This window comes from Odocoileus virginianus, unplaced genomic scaffold, assembly GCF_023699985.2.
Source record: "Odocoileus virginianus isolate 20LAN1187 ecotype Illinois unplaced genomic scaffold, Ovbor_1.2 Unplaced_Contig_1, whole genome shotgun sequence".
Classification (NCBI taxonomy): Eukaryota; Metazoa; Chordata; class Mammalia; order Artiodactyla; family Cervidae; genus Odocoileus; species Odocoileus virginianus.
Window position 1 is genome coordinate 1108700 of NW_027224318.1, and position 13520 is coordinate 1122219.

The window sequence follows — 13520 nt, forward strand, 5'->3', positions numbered from 1 at the left end:
TGTACCTTTGTCAAAAATAACTTAGGCTTATTTGTTTGAGTCCATTTCTGGATTCTCTATCTGCTCCATTGATCAATGTATCCATGCCTTTGCCAACACCACACTGGCATGATGACTGCAGCTTTTTTGAATTGGAAGTACAGCTGATTTACATTATTGTGTTAGTTTCAAGTGTGCAACATAGTAACTCAATATTTTTGCAAATTATATTCCATTATAGGTTACTACAAGATAATAATTTCTCCCTTCCCCCTTCTTCTCCCCTTTGGTAACCACAAGTTTGTTTTCTATATCTGTGAGTCTGTTTCTGTTTTGTATATAGATTCATTTGTATTATTTTTTAGATTCCACATATAAGTGATATCATATAGCTGAGGCCCTCGATTTGAGACTTTTCTAATATAGGCATTTAGTGCTATAAATCTCCCCCAGGACTACTTTCTTAGCAGCTTCCCGCAAATTTTGATATGTTGTGTTTTCATATACATTCAATTCAAATTACTTCCTAATTTTACTTTTGAATTTTCCTTAACCCACGGCTCATTAAAAATATTATTTGGTGTTTAAATATTTAGAGAATTTCTGGAGATCTTTCCATTATTGATTTTTATTTTAATTTTTTAAAGTTTTAAAATTTTATTTATTTATGGTTGTGCTGGGTCTTTGTTGCTGTGCACGGGTTCTCTCTAGTTTTAGCAAGCAGGGGCTACACTCTAGTTGTGGCACACGGGCTTCTCATAGCATTGGCTTCTCTTCTTGTTGTTCATAGGCTCCAGAGGATGCAGGCTCAGTAGTTGTGGCTCTCGGACTTAGGTGCCCTGAAGCATGTGGAATCTTCCCAGACCAGGGATCAAACCTGCGTCCCCTGCATTGGCAGGAAGATTCTTAACCACTGGATCACCAGGGAAGTCACTCCATCATTGATTTTTAATTTAATTCTCTGTGGTCACAGAGCAGACTTTGTATGACTTGAATCTTTCTAAATGTATTGAGATTTATTTTATGGTTCCAAATTTGTCTGCCCTGGTTCATGTTTCATGTGTACCCGAAAAAAAAAATGTGTAGTTAATGGTTGTTGGGTGACATGCTCTATAAAGATCAATAGGTCAAGTTCATTAATATAAATGTTCATATGCAGTTTTTCTGTTTACTTATTCTATCAAGATTGAAATTCACATCTAAGTCTTACCCATTCTTAGAGCTGAGCCAAAATGATCACACATTTGAGGACTGTACAGACTTAAGTTCACATCATGGTTCTACCACTCATTCTTTGTGTGCCCTTCAGTTCAGTTCAGTCACTCAGTTGTGTCCAACTCTTTGTGACCCCATGGACTGCAGCATGCCAGGCTTCCCTGTCCATCACCAACTCCCAGAGCTTACTCAAACTCATGTCCATTGAGTCGGTGATGCCATCCAACCATCTCATCCTCTGTCGTCCCCTTCTCCTCCTGCCTTCAATCTTCCCCAGCATCAGGGTCTTTTCCAATGAGTCAGTTCTTTGCATCAGGTGGCCAAAGTATTGGAGCTTCAGCTTTAGCATCAGTCCTTCCAATGAATATTCAGGGCTGATTTCCTTTAGGATGGACTGGTTGGATCTCCTTGCAGTCCAAGGGACTCTCAAGAGTCTTCTCCAACACCACAGTTCAAAAGCATCAATTCTTCAGCACTCAGCTTTCTTTATGGTCCTACTCTCACATCAATACTTGACTACTGGCAAAACCATAGCTTTGATTAGATAGACCTGTGTTGGCAAAGTACTGTCTCTGCTTTTTTAATATGCTGTCTAGGTTGGTCATAGCTTTTCTTCCAAGGAGCTGTCACCATCTTCAGTGATTTTGGAGCCCAAAAAAATAAAGTTTCTCACTGTTTCCATTGTTTCCCCATCTATTTACCATGAAGTGATGGGACTGGATGCCATGATCTTCATTTTTTGAATGTTGAGTTTTAAGCCAGCTTTTTCACTCTCCTCTTTCACTTTCATCAAGAGACTCTAGTTTCTCTTCACTTTCTGCCATAAGGGTGGTGTCATCTGCATATCTGAGGTTATTGATATTTCTCCCAGAAATCTTGATTCCAGCTTGTGCTTCATCCAGCCTGGCATTTTGCATGATGTACTCTGCATATAAGTTAAATAAGCAAGGTGACAATATACAGCCTTGATGTACTCCTTTCCCAATTTGGAACCAGTCCATGTCCAGTTCTAACTGTTGCTTCTTGACCTGCATACAGATTTCTCAGGAGGCAGGTAAGGTGGTCTGGTATTCTCATCTCTTGAAGAGTTTTCCACAGTTTGTTGTAATCCACACAGTCAAAGGCTTTGGTGTTGTCAATAAAGTAGATGTTTTTCTGGAATTCTCTTGCTTTTTCTATGATCCAACAGATGTTGGCAATTTGACCTCTGGTTCCTCTGCCTTTTCTAAATCCAGCTTGAACATCTGGAAGTTCTCAGTTCACGTACTATTGAAGCCTAGCTTGGAGAATTTTGAGCATTACTTTGCTAGCATGTGAGATGAGTGCAATTGTGTGATAGTTTGAACATTCTTTGGCATTGCCTTTCTTTGGGATTGGAATGAAAACTGACCTTTTCCCATCCTGTGGCCACTGCTGAGTTTTCCAAATTTGCTGGCATATTGAGTGCAGCACTTTCACAGCATCATCTTTTAGGATTTGAAATAGCTCAGCTGGAATTCCATCACCTCCACTAGCTTTGTTCACAGTGATGCTTCCTAAGACCCACTTGACTTCACACTCCAGGATGTCTGGCTCTAGGTGAGTGATCACACCATTGTGGTTATCTGGGTCATTAAGATCTTTTTTGTATAGTTCTTCTGTGTATTCTTGCCACCTCTTCTTAATATCTTCTGTTTCTGTTAGGTCCATACCATTTCTGTCCTTTATTGTGCCCATCTTTGCATGAAATTTTCCCTTGGTATCTCTAATTTTCTTGAAGAGATCTCTAGTCTTTCCCATTCTATCATTTTCCTCTATTTCTTTGCACTGATCACTTAGGAAGACTTTCTTATCTCTCCTTGCTATTCTTTGGAACTCTGCATTCAGATGGATATATCTTTCCTTTTCTCCTTTGCCTTTCACTTCTCTTCTTTTCTCAGCTATTTGTAAGGCCTCCTCAGACAAGTCATTTCACCCCCTGGGCTTCAATTTCTTTATCTATAGAATAGGCTTAATTACTGTGGGATTGTGTGAGAAAGTATCAGAGAGCTAGCTACATTTCACGTGGAGTGTCAAGGGGTAAGAATTGCTTCCCACAAATTTTCTTATTATTTGAAAAGTTAGTGGGGTCATGAAAGTACTTGTCAGTTTTCAATTTATTCTGCCCATCTTTGTTTAAGATTGTTATTTATCTGGCCATGTAGCCATCAACAATTTAACCAAAAAGGAGATGTAGTTTGGGTGTTAAATGTCTGTAGAGCAATAATTAGCTATAATATGAATAGATTTGAAATAAAGAATAGTTGGCCATTAATAGCTCTCCTCCATCTCTAGCCCCACCCAAAAAGATTCAGAAATAATGGGTTTAATAAAAAGAAATGCAGACATCACAAAGAACTCGATGATTGTGCTGTTTTGTTATTGCTTACTTTCCATTCTGGCTATTACAGACATATCCTGGCAACAAGTTATCCGTTGCAACTTAGGTCAGGGTGCATTCGAATGAAAAAAACCAACAAACAAGCAGAGATCGTTCAAGTGGGCTTTCAAAAACCAAACTAATGAGAAATTGCAGATAAAAGATAGCCACTCTCTCTCTCTGCTGAAAAATAGCCTCTCAAACAGATCATCATTTTCTGGCATCCAGGGAAAGTCTGTTCAATGCAGCGTAGTGAGGGTGCCTTTGAGCATGAACTTTAAAATCAGAAATAAATGGAACTGAATTCCATACTTCACAGTGCACCATTGATATGACCTGACTTAGGCAGATCTCATATGTAAAAAATGGAGCTAGTGATACTCAGCTCCCTGGGTTTTGGTGGGGGTTGCCTGAACTGATATTATCTAGAGCCCAGCTCTCTGCTTTAGAAAAGAGGTCCTTTAGCTTTCTAAGCCCTCTTTTTATTAATGTCCGTTACTAATGTAATACTCTTGCTTCGGTTCTTAGGCTTTCTGCTTCTATGCAACATATATCCTTTCAACTTTTTTTTTTTGTCATTTCTATATATAGTTTTTTCCAGAGAAAGATCATACAATTGTTTAGACTTGTGAATTACAAGATCATCTGGGCCCACAATCCCAGCCTGAAATCCTCTGGCTTTTGATCAACTTTCTATTCTGCTTAACTTTTCAAAACCTCACCACACAAACACAAGCCCCTGTCCCTACTGCCATGTCTGTGATTCAGGACAGTAGCATGAATATACTCTTCTTTCTGGGGTCTGATGGAGACTGTGACCAGTAGGTCCTCCTTTTCTTGTAAGTAGTGGCATTTCCTGGCAGTAGATTACAGTTCTCTCAGACAGGGCATACATACAAATGCCAAGAGAGATTTGCTATAAGCTGAAGTGGAGCTGCCAGTGCAGTTCTCTAAGTTCAAGCAGTTCAAATCTGACTCTTCCTGAGCAAATTCTTAGAACTATGTCCTTAGAGTGTGGGCTTTCCCCCACAAGGCTTAAGTCAAAGCTCCAATTTGGAGACTGATGGACAGACCTATTCTTCAGGTGGAAGTGGCCATATCCTACTTTTTTTTTTTCATTTATTTTTATTAGTTGGAGGCTAATTACTTTACAATATTGTAGTGGTTTTTGTCATACATTGACATGAATTAGCCATGGGTTTACATGTATTCCCCATCCCGATCTCCCTTCCCACCTCCCTCTCCACCCGATTCCTCTGGGTCTTCCCAGTGCACCAGGTCCGAGCACTTGTCTCATGCATCCAACCTGGGCTGGTGTATATCCTACTTTAATAAGGGCTTTACTTATTCCTTCTGTGCAAACCAGGAATACTGCAATATTTTCTTGGCAAAAATTTTCAGGCCTGAGTGAAAAATCTCCCAGCATTTCAGGGGTGCCCCAAAAATCTCTTGGGAAGAATCATAATGGCACCGCAGGGCAGAAGGGCCTGATTCCTTACTTCCTGCCAATTCCCTGAGTAAATCTTACTGGAAGCAGATCATTTGGGCTGGGAACCAAAACACTCTTTCCCAGTCATTTTGTGCCCTCACTTTAGAGGCAGTAAAAACTAAATATTAATTCCTCCAACTTTCTCTGAAGTTAGGGTGGCCACATACAATTCTAGCCAATGAGTTATAAGCTTCAATCTGCTGGGAGATTCTGGGGAAAACTTTGCTTTCCTGAGAGCAATCTCTTTTGCCCTTCTAACTTCCTTGAACATGGATGTGATACCAGAGCCATGTGGCCATGTTGGGACTATGAAGCAATAAGCATAGAGATGAAAGTCAACACAATCAGGATGATGACTATAAAGATAGAGCCTGAGCTCCAAGAACACTGTTGACCTTCTGAACCAAAACCAGAAACTGCCTTCCTTTAGACTTCTTGTTATATTGAGAAAAAAAAATTATTACAAATTGTCTGGTACTTAAAGCTGATGTATTCCTAACCAGTACTCCTTACATGGTTCCCTGTGTCCTCAGGAAAAGATCCACTCCTTAACATGATAAATAAGACCCCACTTGATTTAGCCCCCTGCCTATGTGCCACATCTTGTCCCACCCACATTTGTCCTTCGGTTATAGGATCTGGTAATACAGAGCTACTTCTCTTGCCTAAGCATGCCTTGCTGTCTCAGACCTCCTAGCTTTATCTTTGCTGACAGGATACAAGCAAGAACTGTCTTCCTCATTTGGGGATCCCTAAAGTGCAGCACAGTGACATATAATAAAGAACTGCAGCAAAACACTACTACCTGACTCTCTTTTGATAATAAAATAATAACTTAATGGCACTTGTACATTTTATGCATCATTTAATATTTCCACATCTCTTCATGTATGCAAAGGAGAGTGCCAGGCTGATGTACTGACATCAACAGATCTTACAGCATAGTGCTAAGTTAATAAAAGAAACTCAGAAGAACACACCTCATATGAGCCATCAATGTAAAAAACAAAACCCAATGGAACTATGTTTATCTATCTGTGTGGCTGTGTGTATATAATATAGATAGCTAGCTATATGTGTATAGTCCGAGCACAGAATGAGCCTTGGAAATACAGATAACAAAATGTTAACAGTGATACTCCTCAGGAGCGCCAAAACCAGGGGAATTATACTTTTAAAAAAGTATTTATTTATTTATTTTTGGCTACACTGGATCTTTGTTGCTTCGCACAGGCATTGTCTAGTTGTGGAGAGCGGTACCTATTGCTCTTTGCGGTACATGGGCTTCTTCTTGTGGTGACTTCTCTTGTTGGGAAGCACAGGATCTAGGCGTGTGGGCTTCAGTAGTTGCAGCTCGCTGGCTTTATCACACAGCTTCGGTAGCTGTGGTGCACAGGCTTACTTGCTCCACGACATGTGGGATCTTCCCAGACCAGGGATCTAACCCGTGTCCCCTGCATTGGCAGGTGGATTCTCATTTACTGTGCCACCAGGGAAGGCTTCTACACTTTTTACTGATTAAAAATCTTTATGGTTTGAATTTTTACAGCATGGATATGCACACACATAATTCGTGAAGTTAAAAATGTAAACTTAGAAAGGCAGGAAGAGGCATACCAAAGAATATGGGAGATGGAATCGAACAAATTTAGACTCAAATCCCTGCTCTGCCACCAAGTAGCTGTGTTGCCTTGAATGATACGCTTTACTCTGTGAGCCTCAGTTTCTCATCTGTGAAATGGTGATCCACTCACTCATTCTTTCATTCACTCAACAAACATTTGTTGAGCACTTACTTACATGTCAAGCATTGTTGTGGGCACTGGGGATCCAATGATGAATATATGAATCTCTGTCCTCGTGGAGGTACTATTTAGTGGGATGGGTAGAGAGAAATCAAACATGCAGACAAATCAGTGCAAAATTATATGTGTGAAAGGGAAAATCTAGAAAATCCAAATAAGAATTTGATCTAATCCAGAAGATCAGAGAAGGGGGTGGTAACTTAATAAATGGCACAGATTGACTTGAGGTAGGTGAAGAAGGAGATTGCAGGAAAGGGGAAAAGCATGTAAAAAGGCCTTATCATGGCAAGAACACAACTGGCTTAAGATTCTAAAATAAAGCTAGTGTGACTGGTGTGTGTGTGTGTGTGTGTGTGTGTGTGTGTGTTTTGGGGTGGTAGGGGAGGCAATACCAGTATGAAACAAGACTGGAGAAGGAGGTTGGCATCAGACTATATGGATCATGAGTTTGGCCTTTAACCTACGAGTAAGAACTTAAGAGTTAAGTGATGCCATGGGAAGCTTTAAGCAAGATGAGAGCATTCTGAAATTTGAGTTTGAAAAAGGTAACTCTAGGTGCTGTGAGGAGAACAGATTAGATGGGGGCCAGAGCAGAAGCTGGGACACCAGTTAGGAGGCCATTGCCTTGGTCCAGGTAACAGATGATGTAGGCGTGGACCTCTGTGGCAGTAATGGAGATGGGAAAGCACATGGCCTCATGAGTAGGAAATAGGATACAGATGCAACAGAACTTGGTGACAGATTAGATCTGGTGATAAGGGTGTGGGGAAGGGAGAGAGAGTTCAGAGTCAGGGATGACTCCTATGTTTCTGACTTGCATCCAATCAATAGATGGTGGGGTCATTTCTTAAGCTTGAGATCACTGGAAAAGGATTACGTTTTCAGGAGGCATTCATAGGTTGGGTTTTGAACTTGTTGATCTGGAGGTATTTTAGAGGCCCACCTCTCCTCCCCCACCTCCTTCACCTCCCCAATTCAAACACCATCATCAACAAGGCCTTCTCTCTCCCCCCACTGCCCCACCTAAAAGTTCAGTATCCCTACAATATTTGATATTGGACTTCCCTGGTGGCTCAGATGGTAAAGCATCTACCTACAATGTGGGAGGCCCAGGTTCAATCCCTGGGTTGGGAAGATACTCTGGAGAAGGAAATGGCAACCCACTCCAATACTCTTGCCTGGAAAATCCTATGGACAGAGGAGCCTGGTAGGCTACAATCCATGGGGTGGCAAAGAGTCGGACATGACTGAGCAATTTCACTTTCACTTTCTGCTTTATTTATTTAATTTTTTTTACCTTACCTCTTCTCACGATCTAGATATCTTTCTTTTCTTTCTTACCTACCAGAATGTAAGCTCCACGAGAAAGGGATTTTTGTCTTTTTTTTTTTTTTTTTTTTTTTGCTGTGCTGCGAGGCATGGGTGATCTTAGTTCCCCAACCAGGGATCAAACTTGTGCCCCTGCAGTGGAAGCACAGAGTCTTAACTACTGAACTGTTAGGAAAGTCCCTATTTTCTAAATCCTTAGCATCTAGAACAGTGCTTAATATATAATAGGTGCTCAACAAATATTTACCAAGTGAACACACAAATAAATTCAAGAAGTCAAGTAGGCAAGCAGAAATCCTAGTCTGGAGTGCCCAGAGAAGTCTGGACTATGGAAAGATGCCTGTCACCCACCAGAAGAGAGGTCCTACCTGCAGCTATGGGTGTGGCTGAGATTACACAGCACAGGGAATGAAGTAAGAGAGCAGAAGAGTACCTGCCTCAGAGGATTATTGTGAGGATAAAATGAAACAGTGAAAGTCAAGGATTTAACATGGTGCCTGGCTCCTGGAGGGCTTCCCTGGTGACTCAGATGGTAAAGAATCTGGCTGCAATGTGGGAGACCTGGGTTCGATTCCTGGGGTGGGATGATCCCCTGGAGAAGGCAATGGCAACCCACTCCAGTACTCTTGCCTGATGGGCCATAGTCCATAGGGTCGCAAAGAGTCAGACATGACTGAGTGACTAACACACACGCTGGCCCCTGGAAGGTGCGCAACCATTGCTAGCTCTTCTTAGTTTTGTTATTACAGAACCATGGACTTGAAGGGTGGCAGACTGAATGGGTGGCAGGATGTGCCCTCTAACACTCTCACCGGTGAGCTCTCTATTTTGCTAAGTGGGAGGTAAACGAGTCCCATCTGGGGCAGACTTCAGGTTCTGTTACTTCCTCTGCTGTATGAGTCCATCAAATTACCTAAGCTTTGTGAGCCTCAGATTCCTCACGGTTAGATGACTCCTCACAGCTCTGAGAGAATGTGTGTGGCACCAGGTCAATTCCCAGTCCCCAGTGCCTTGCCCACTGTCACTGGCATACAGTCCAGGCTCAACAGGTCACCAGTGGTGGAAAGTGCACTGGGCTTGGAGTCAGAAGATACTTAAAAGCTCTTTGATTTTGCCCAAGCCACATACTGTCTGAAGGACCATGTCTAAGGAATGTTGTGAGCATCAAATGAGGTTGGTGTATTTTTTAAAAATATTATTTATTTATACTGTATATCATTTGGAAAAAAAAAAGATTTGTGGTGGCTCACAGAGGTATAGAAACTTTGACAGGAGGGGGAAAAATGGATGAGAAAGCCAAGGCAGAGATAAAACAAGTGTGGGGAAGTAAGAAGGAATCAGACCTAAGAACAATATATAAAGTCTATTCCAGGGGAGTTCAAGTCTAATAAAATCACGCGATGAGTCACAGCCCATGGCAGTAGCTGTCCCTCTCCTGCTTACCTCCCCCCACTCAATACAGACCCACTGGAGAGACTCAGGTGGTGTTTAAAATAAACCCGCCCTAGCCCCGCCCCGTTTCTGGCCAAGATCCCTGAGGGTTCTCAGCAGAAGGCTAGGGTTGACCCCCATGTCTGCCCTCTCCCTAGTGGCTCCTTAGGCTGTTCCCAGCAGATCTCAGTGGCCCACTTCCTCTCTCACATCTGCTTGATGTCTGGAGTGCGCCTTTAACCAGCTCCTGTGCATGTCACGTGGCTGCTCTCATACCCCAGCTATTCCACTAGTTCCACTAGTTTTAACACCAACGATTCCACCCCTGAAAAAAAGCCCCTTTCAAACATACACCCATCACAGCTCAACCCTCGAGGGGGACCCCCAACTCAAGGGGCTGTTTGGTAAGAGTAGACCTTGTAGGGTCTGAGGCTGTTAGGGCATTGTTGCAACTGAGATCAGCACCCTGAACTCTGGAGCACCCAGAATGACCCCAGGATCTTCGAGGCAAGGATTCAAGACAATCTGATCCAATTTCATTGAGCACTTGCCATGTGCTCGTCACTAAAATGAAAAGACACAATACCAAGATTAACTATACTCCCTGCCTGCTGTAGCTTACAACCTAGGGTGTTACAAAAAAGTTATAATTTATTGAGTGCTTACAATGTGTCAGGCACTATGCTTTCCATGGATTGTCTCATGTCATCCTAAAAATAACTCTGCTAAGCAGATGCTATTATTATTTCCAGTATAGAGATGATGAACCTAAGGCTCAAAGGGTGAGTAGCTTTGCCTAAGCTCAAAGAGGTGGTACGTTTTTCTCAGTCTGGTCTCCTAACTCCCACAAAGTGTCCTGGGCATAAAGGGAACAGAGAGATCTAGTCTCTCTGGTGGCATGGAGATAGCGACAGTGGACATGCCCCAGGCTCAGGTTTATTGCAGGAGTGCTTTGACCCTCACCAGTTGATTGGACTAGGTCAAAGGCAGACCTGAGGAAGGTCCCTGTGGGGGGTAGTGCTGCTCCTGGAAAGGCACAGAGGCAGGAAAATATGGGGCGTGTGTAGTGAAGTGGGTAGAGAGCAAGACGGAAGCTAGGGAAAGCAAGCAGATAATGGCAGTGACATTGGAAAGGGACCCTGGGGCCAGACATGAGAGAGGGTGTCCTTTTCTTGAATGCCCCAAGCCAAAAAAGATGAACACTAACTGCCCTAGGCCTCAAAGAAGACACTCACCTGGCTGACTGCCTTGCACAGACAAGGCCCCTCCTGGCATATAGACAGGTCTGGGTTGCCTCAGCCAAGTGCTTTCTCTTGGGCCACCTATTTCAGGGCCTATGCCCTGGGGCAAGCTCCTTGACTTCCTTCAGAAGCCAGATGGCGCCTCCAGTGGTGAGGAGAGCCGCTCACACCCGATGGGTTCTGCTGCTGTTCCTTTTGTACCGGTCTCTGAGCTACCCACTCCAGTATTCTTGGTTTTCCCTTGTGGCTCAGCAAATAAAGAATCCGCCTGCAACGCAGGAGACCTAGGTTCGATCCTGGGTTGGGAAGATCCCTTGGAGAAGGGAAAGGCTACCCACTCCAGTATTCTGGCCTGGAGAATTCCATGGACTGTACAGTCTGTGGGGTCACAAAGAGTCAGACACCACTGAGCAACTTTCACTTTCACTTTCTGAGCACTGGGCATTCTGACTGCCTGGCACGCCTGGTGCCACCCCTCACTGTTCCTCCAGGGCGGGGTCCCGGGTGCATTTATCTCTGTGTCCCAAGAGCCCAGCACACTTGCAGGTTCAACACCCTGCTCTGGAAGGAAGGAACACACGGGAAATTCTCTCACCCTGATAATCTCTTTACCATGACTCAAAACAGTGAAGACCACAGGGGCCATGCTCCCGCCTCTGCACCCGCTGTGTTTCATGGTTAACAACATCCCCAACAGTCAAACCCACTTCAATTCAATGAGCAGTTCCAGACTGCTGTAGGGCTGGACAGACATAATTTGGGCTGGGGTGGGGGGCGGTGCTAGAGGGACACAGCACTCACCCCAGTAGACTCTGGGGATCAGATACACGCAAGGCTGCGAAAAACGGTGTTCTCCTGCTGCCAGTGCCCCGCTGGCTCACGCCGAACAGCTCGGCCTTGCCCCCGTCTCGGTTCCCCACTCTCTGTGGGCAGCCACGCACACTTGTGGGGCACAGCGGCTGTTCGAGTGGCAGTGGGCAGGCGGGGCGTGCCTTCCCTCCCACATGTGTTCCAGCGACACAAAGAGACTTGCTGATGACTCACTCCCTGCTTTCCTTGACCCTCCTTCCCAGCCTCTTCACGGCTCTGAAACAAGGCCCAGGAAAGGTGGCCGCAGTCAGGGGGCTGCCACTCCCCCCCCCCTTTCATGACTCTCCCCCCCAAGGGGGAGGGGCTCAGGGCTGGGGTTGAAGTAGGACACATGAGTCCCTGGAGTTCTCACAGTACATGTGCCTGGGCTAAAGCATTCTCCCTGCTTCAGAGCGGGAGGAAACAGAGCTTCAGAAAGAGGAAGGTCATCTGTTACGTGAGGTCGGATCTGAACTTGCCAGGCTCCCAGCTCCAGCAGTGCGGCCCCGAGCCTCTGTCTATACCCCTGGCCATAACCACAGGCTCACGGGATGCTCTCCACTGTACTCCGAGGTCCGGTACCCACACTGGTGAGGAAGCTGAGGGCCAGCCCACCGACTAACCTGCTCTAAGAGGGGAGAATGGCCTATAGAAGATGAGGAACTTGGTTCTGCTCCCATTCTGTTCTCACAGTCATTGCCTGAACCCCACTCTCCCCTGCCAGCCCACTCAGGACCCTGTCCCCCACCCAGGAGTACTGAGAATGACAGGCAGCAGGTTGCAGTCAGAAGGGCACGGCCTTATTTTCATCTTGATTTTTTCAAAGTTAAAATGGCTTTTATACTTGGATGATTCAAGACATGCACTTAGTTGTAAAAACACATGAACAAAAAACTATAGAAGATGACAGAACAACAACAAAAATCCCTCCTAAGCTCACTGTTCATGGCCACTGTCAACATTTTGGGCTATACTTTCACAGGCATTTTTCTAAACACATGTTTGCAAAATGAGATTATGCCATTCATAACATTTCGTAGCCTGCCTGATCAAAAATTTCACAATACACATATTATTTCATCTATTCCTTACAACAACCCTGTGTGGTGGTTTGCAAAATGAGATTATGCCATTCATAACATTTTGTAGCTTGCCTGATCAAAAATTTCACAATACACATATTATTTCATCTATTCCTTACAACAACCCTGTGTGGTGGTTTGCAAAATGAGATTATGCCATTCATAACATTTTGTAGCTTGCCTGATCAAAAATTTCACAATATACATATTATTTCATGTATTCCTTACAACAACCCTGTGTGGTGGTTATCATTATCCTCCTTATTAACTCAAAGGGACTTAAGGCTTGGAGAGGTGATGCACCTGCTACCTGGTACAGCTAGAATTTGAACTCTCTGCCTACTCCTAAAACCCATTTTCTCATTCATTAAAAAGCACAGTTTAGCACACATTGCAACCCTGAAATGATTAAAACACGGTGGCGCAGGTGTCAGAGTCACCAGACTTCTTCCAGTCATTTGTATCCTAGGAATGGTTATTGGGCACCGCCTAGATGCCAGGCTGTATCCCAAACCCTGGAAAGAGAGCAGTGAACAGACAGGGACCCTCCTCCCTGAGGCAGGCAGGGAAAAAAACCCGGAAGTGGATGTGCCAGGTAATATCAAGAAGTGTGGGGGATGGGGGGGGTGCCATGAAGGCACATACATTTAAAGGGACACAAAGTGACAAGGGGGGCTCTCTTGTTCCCTCAGAGAGGGAAGA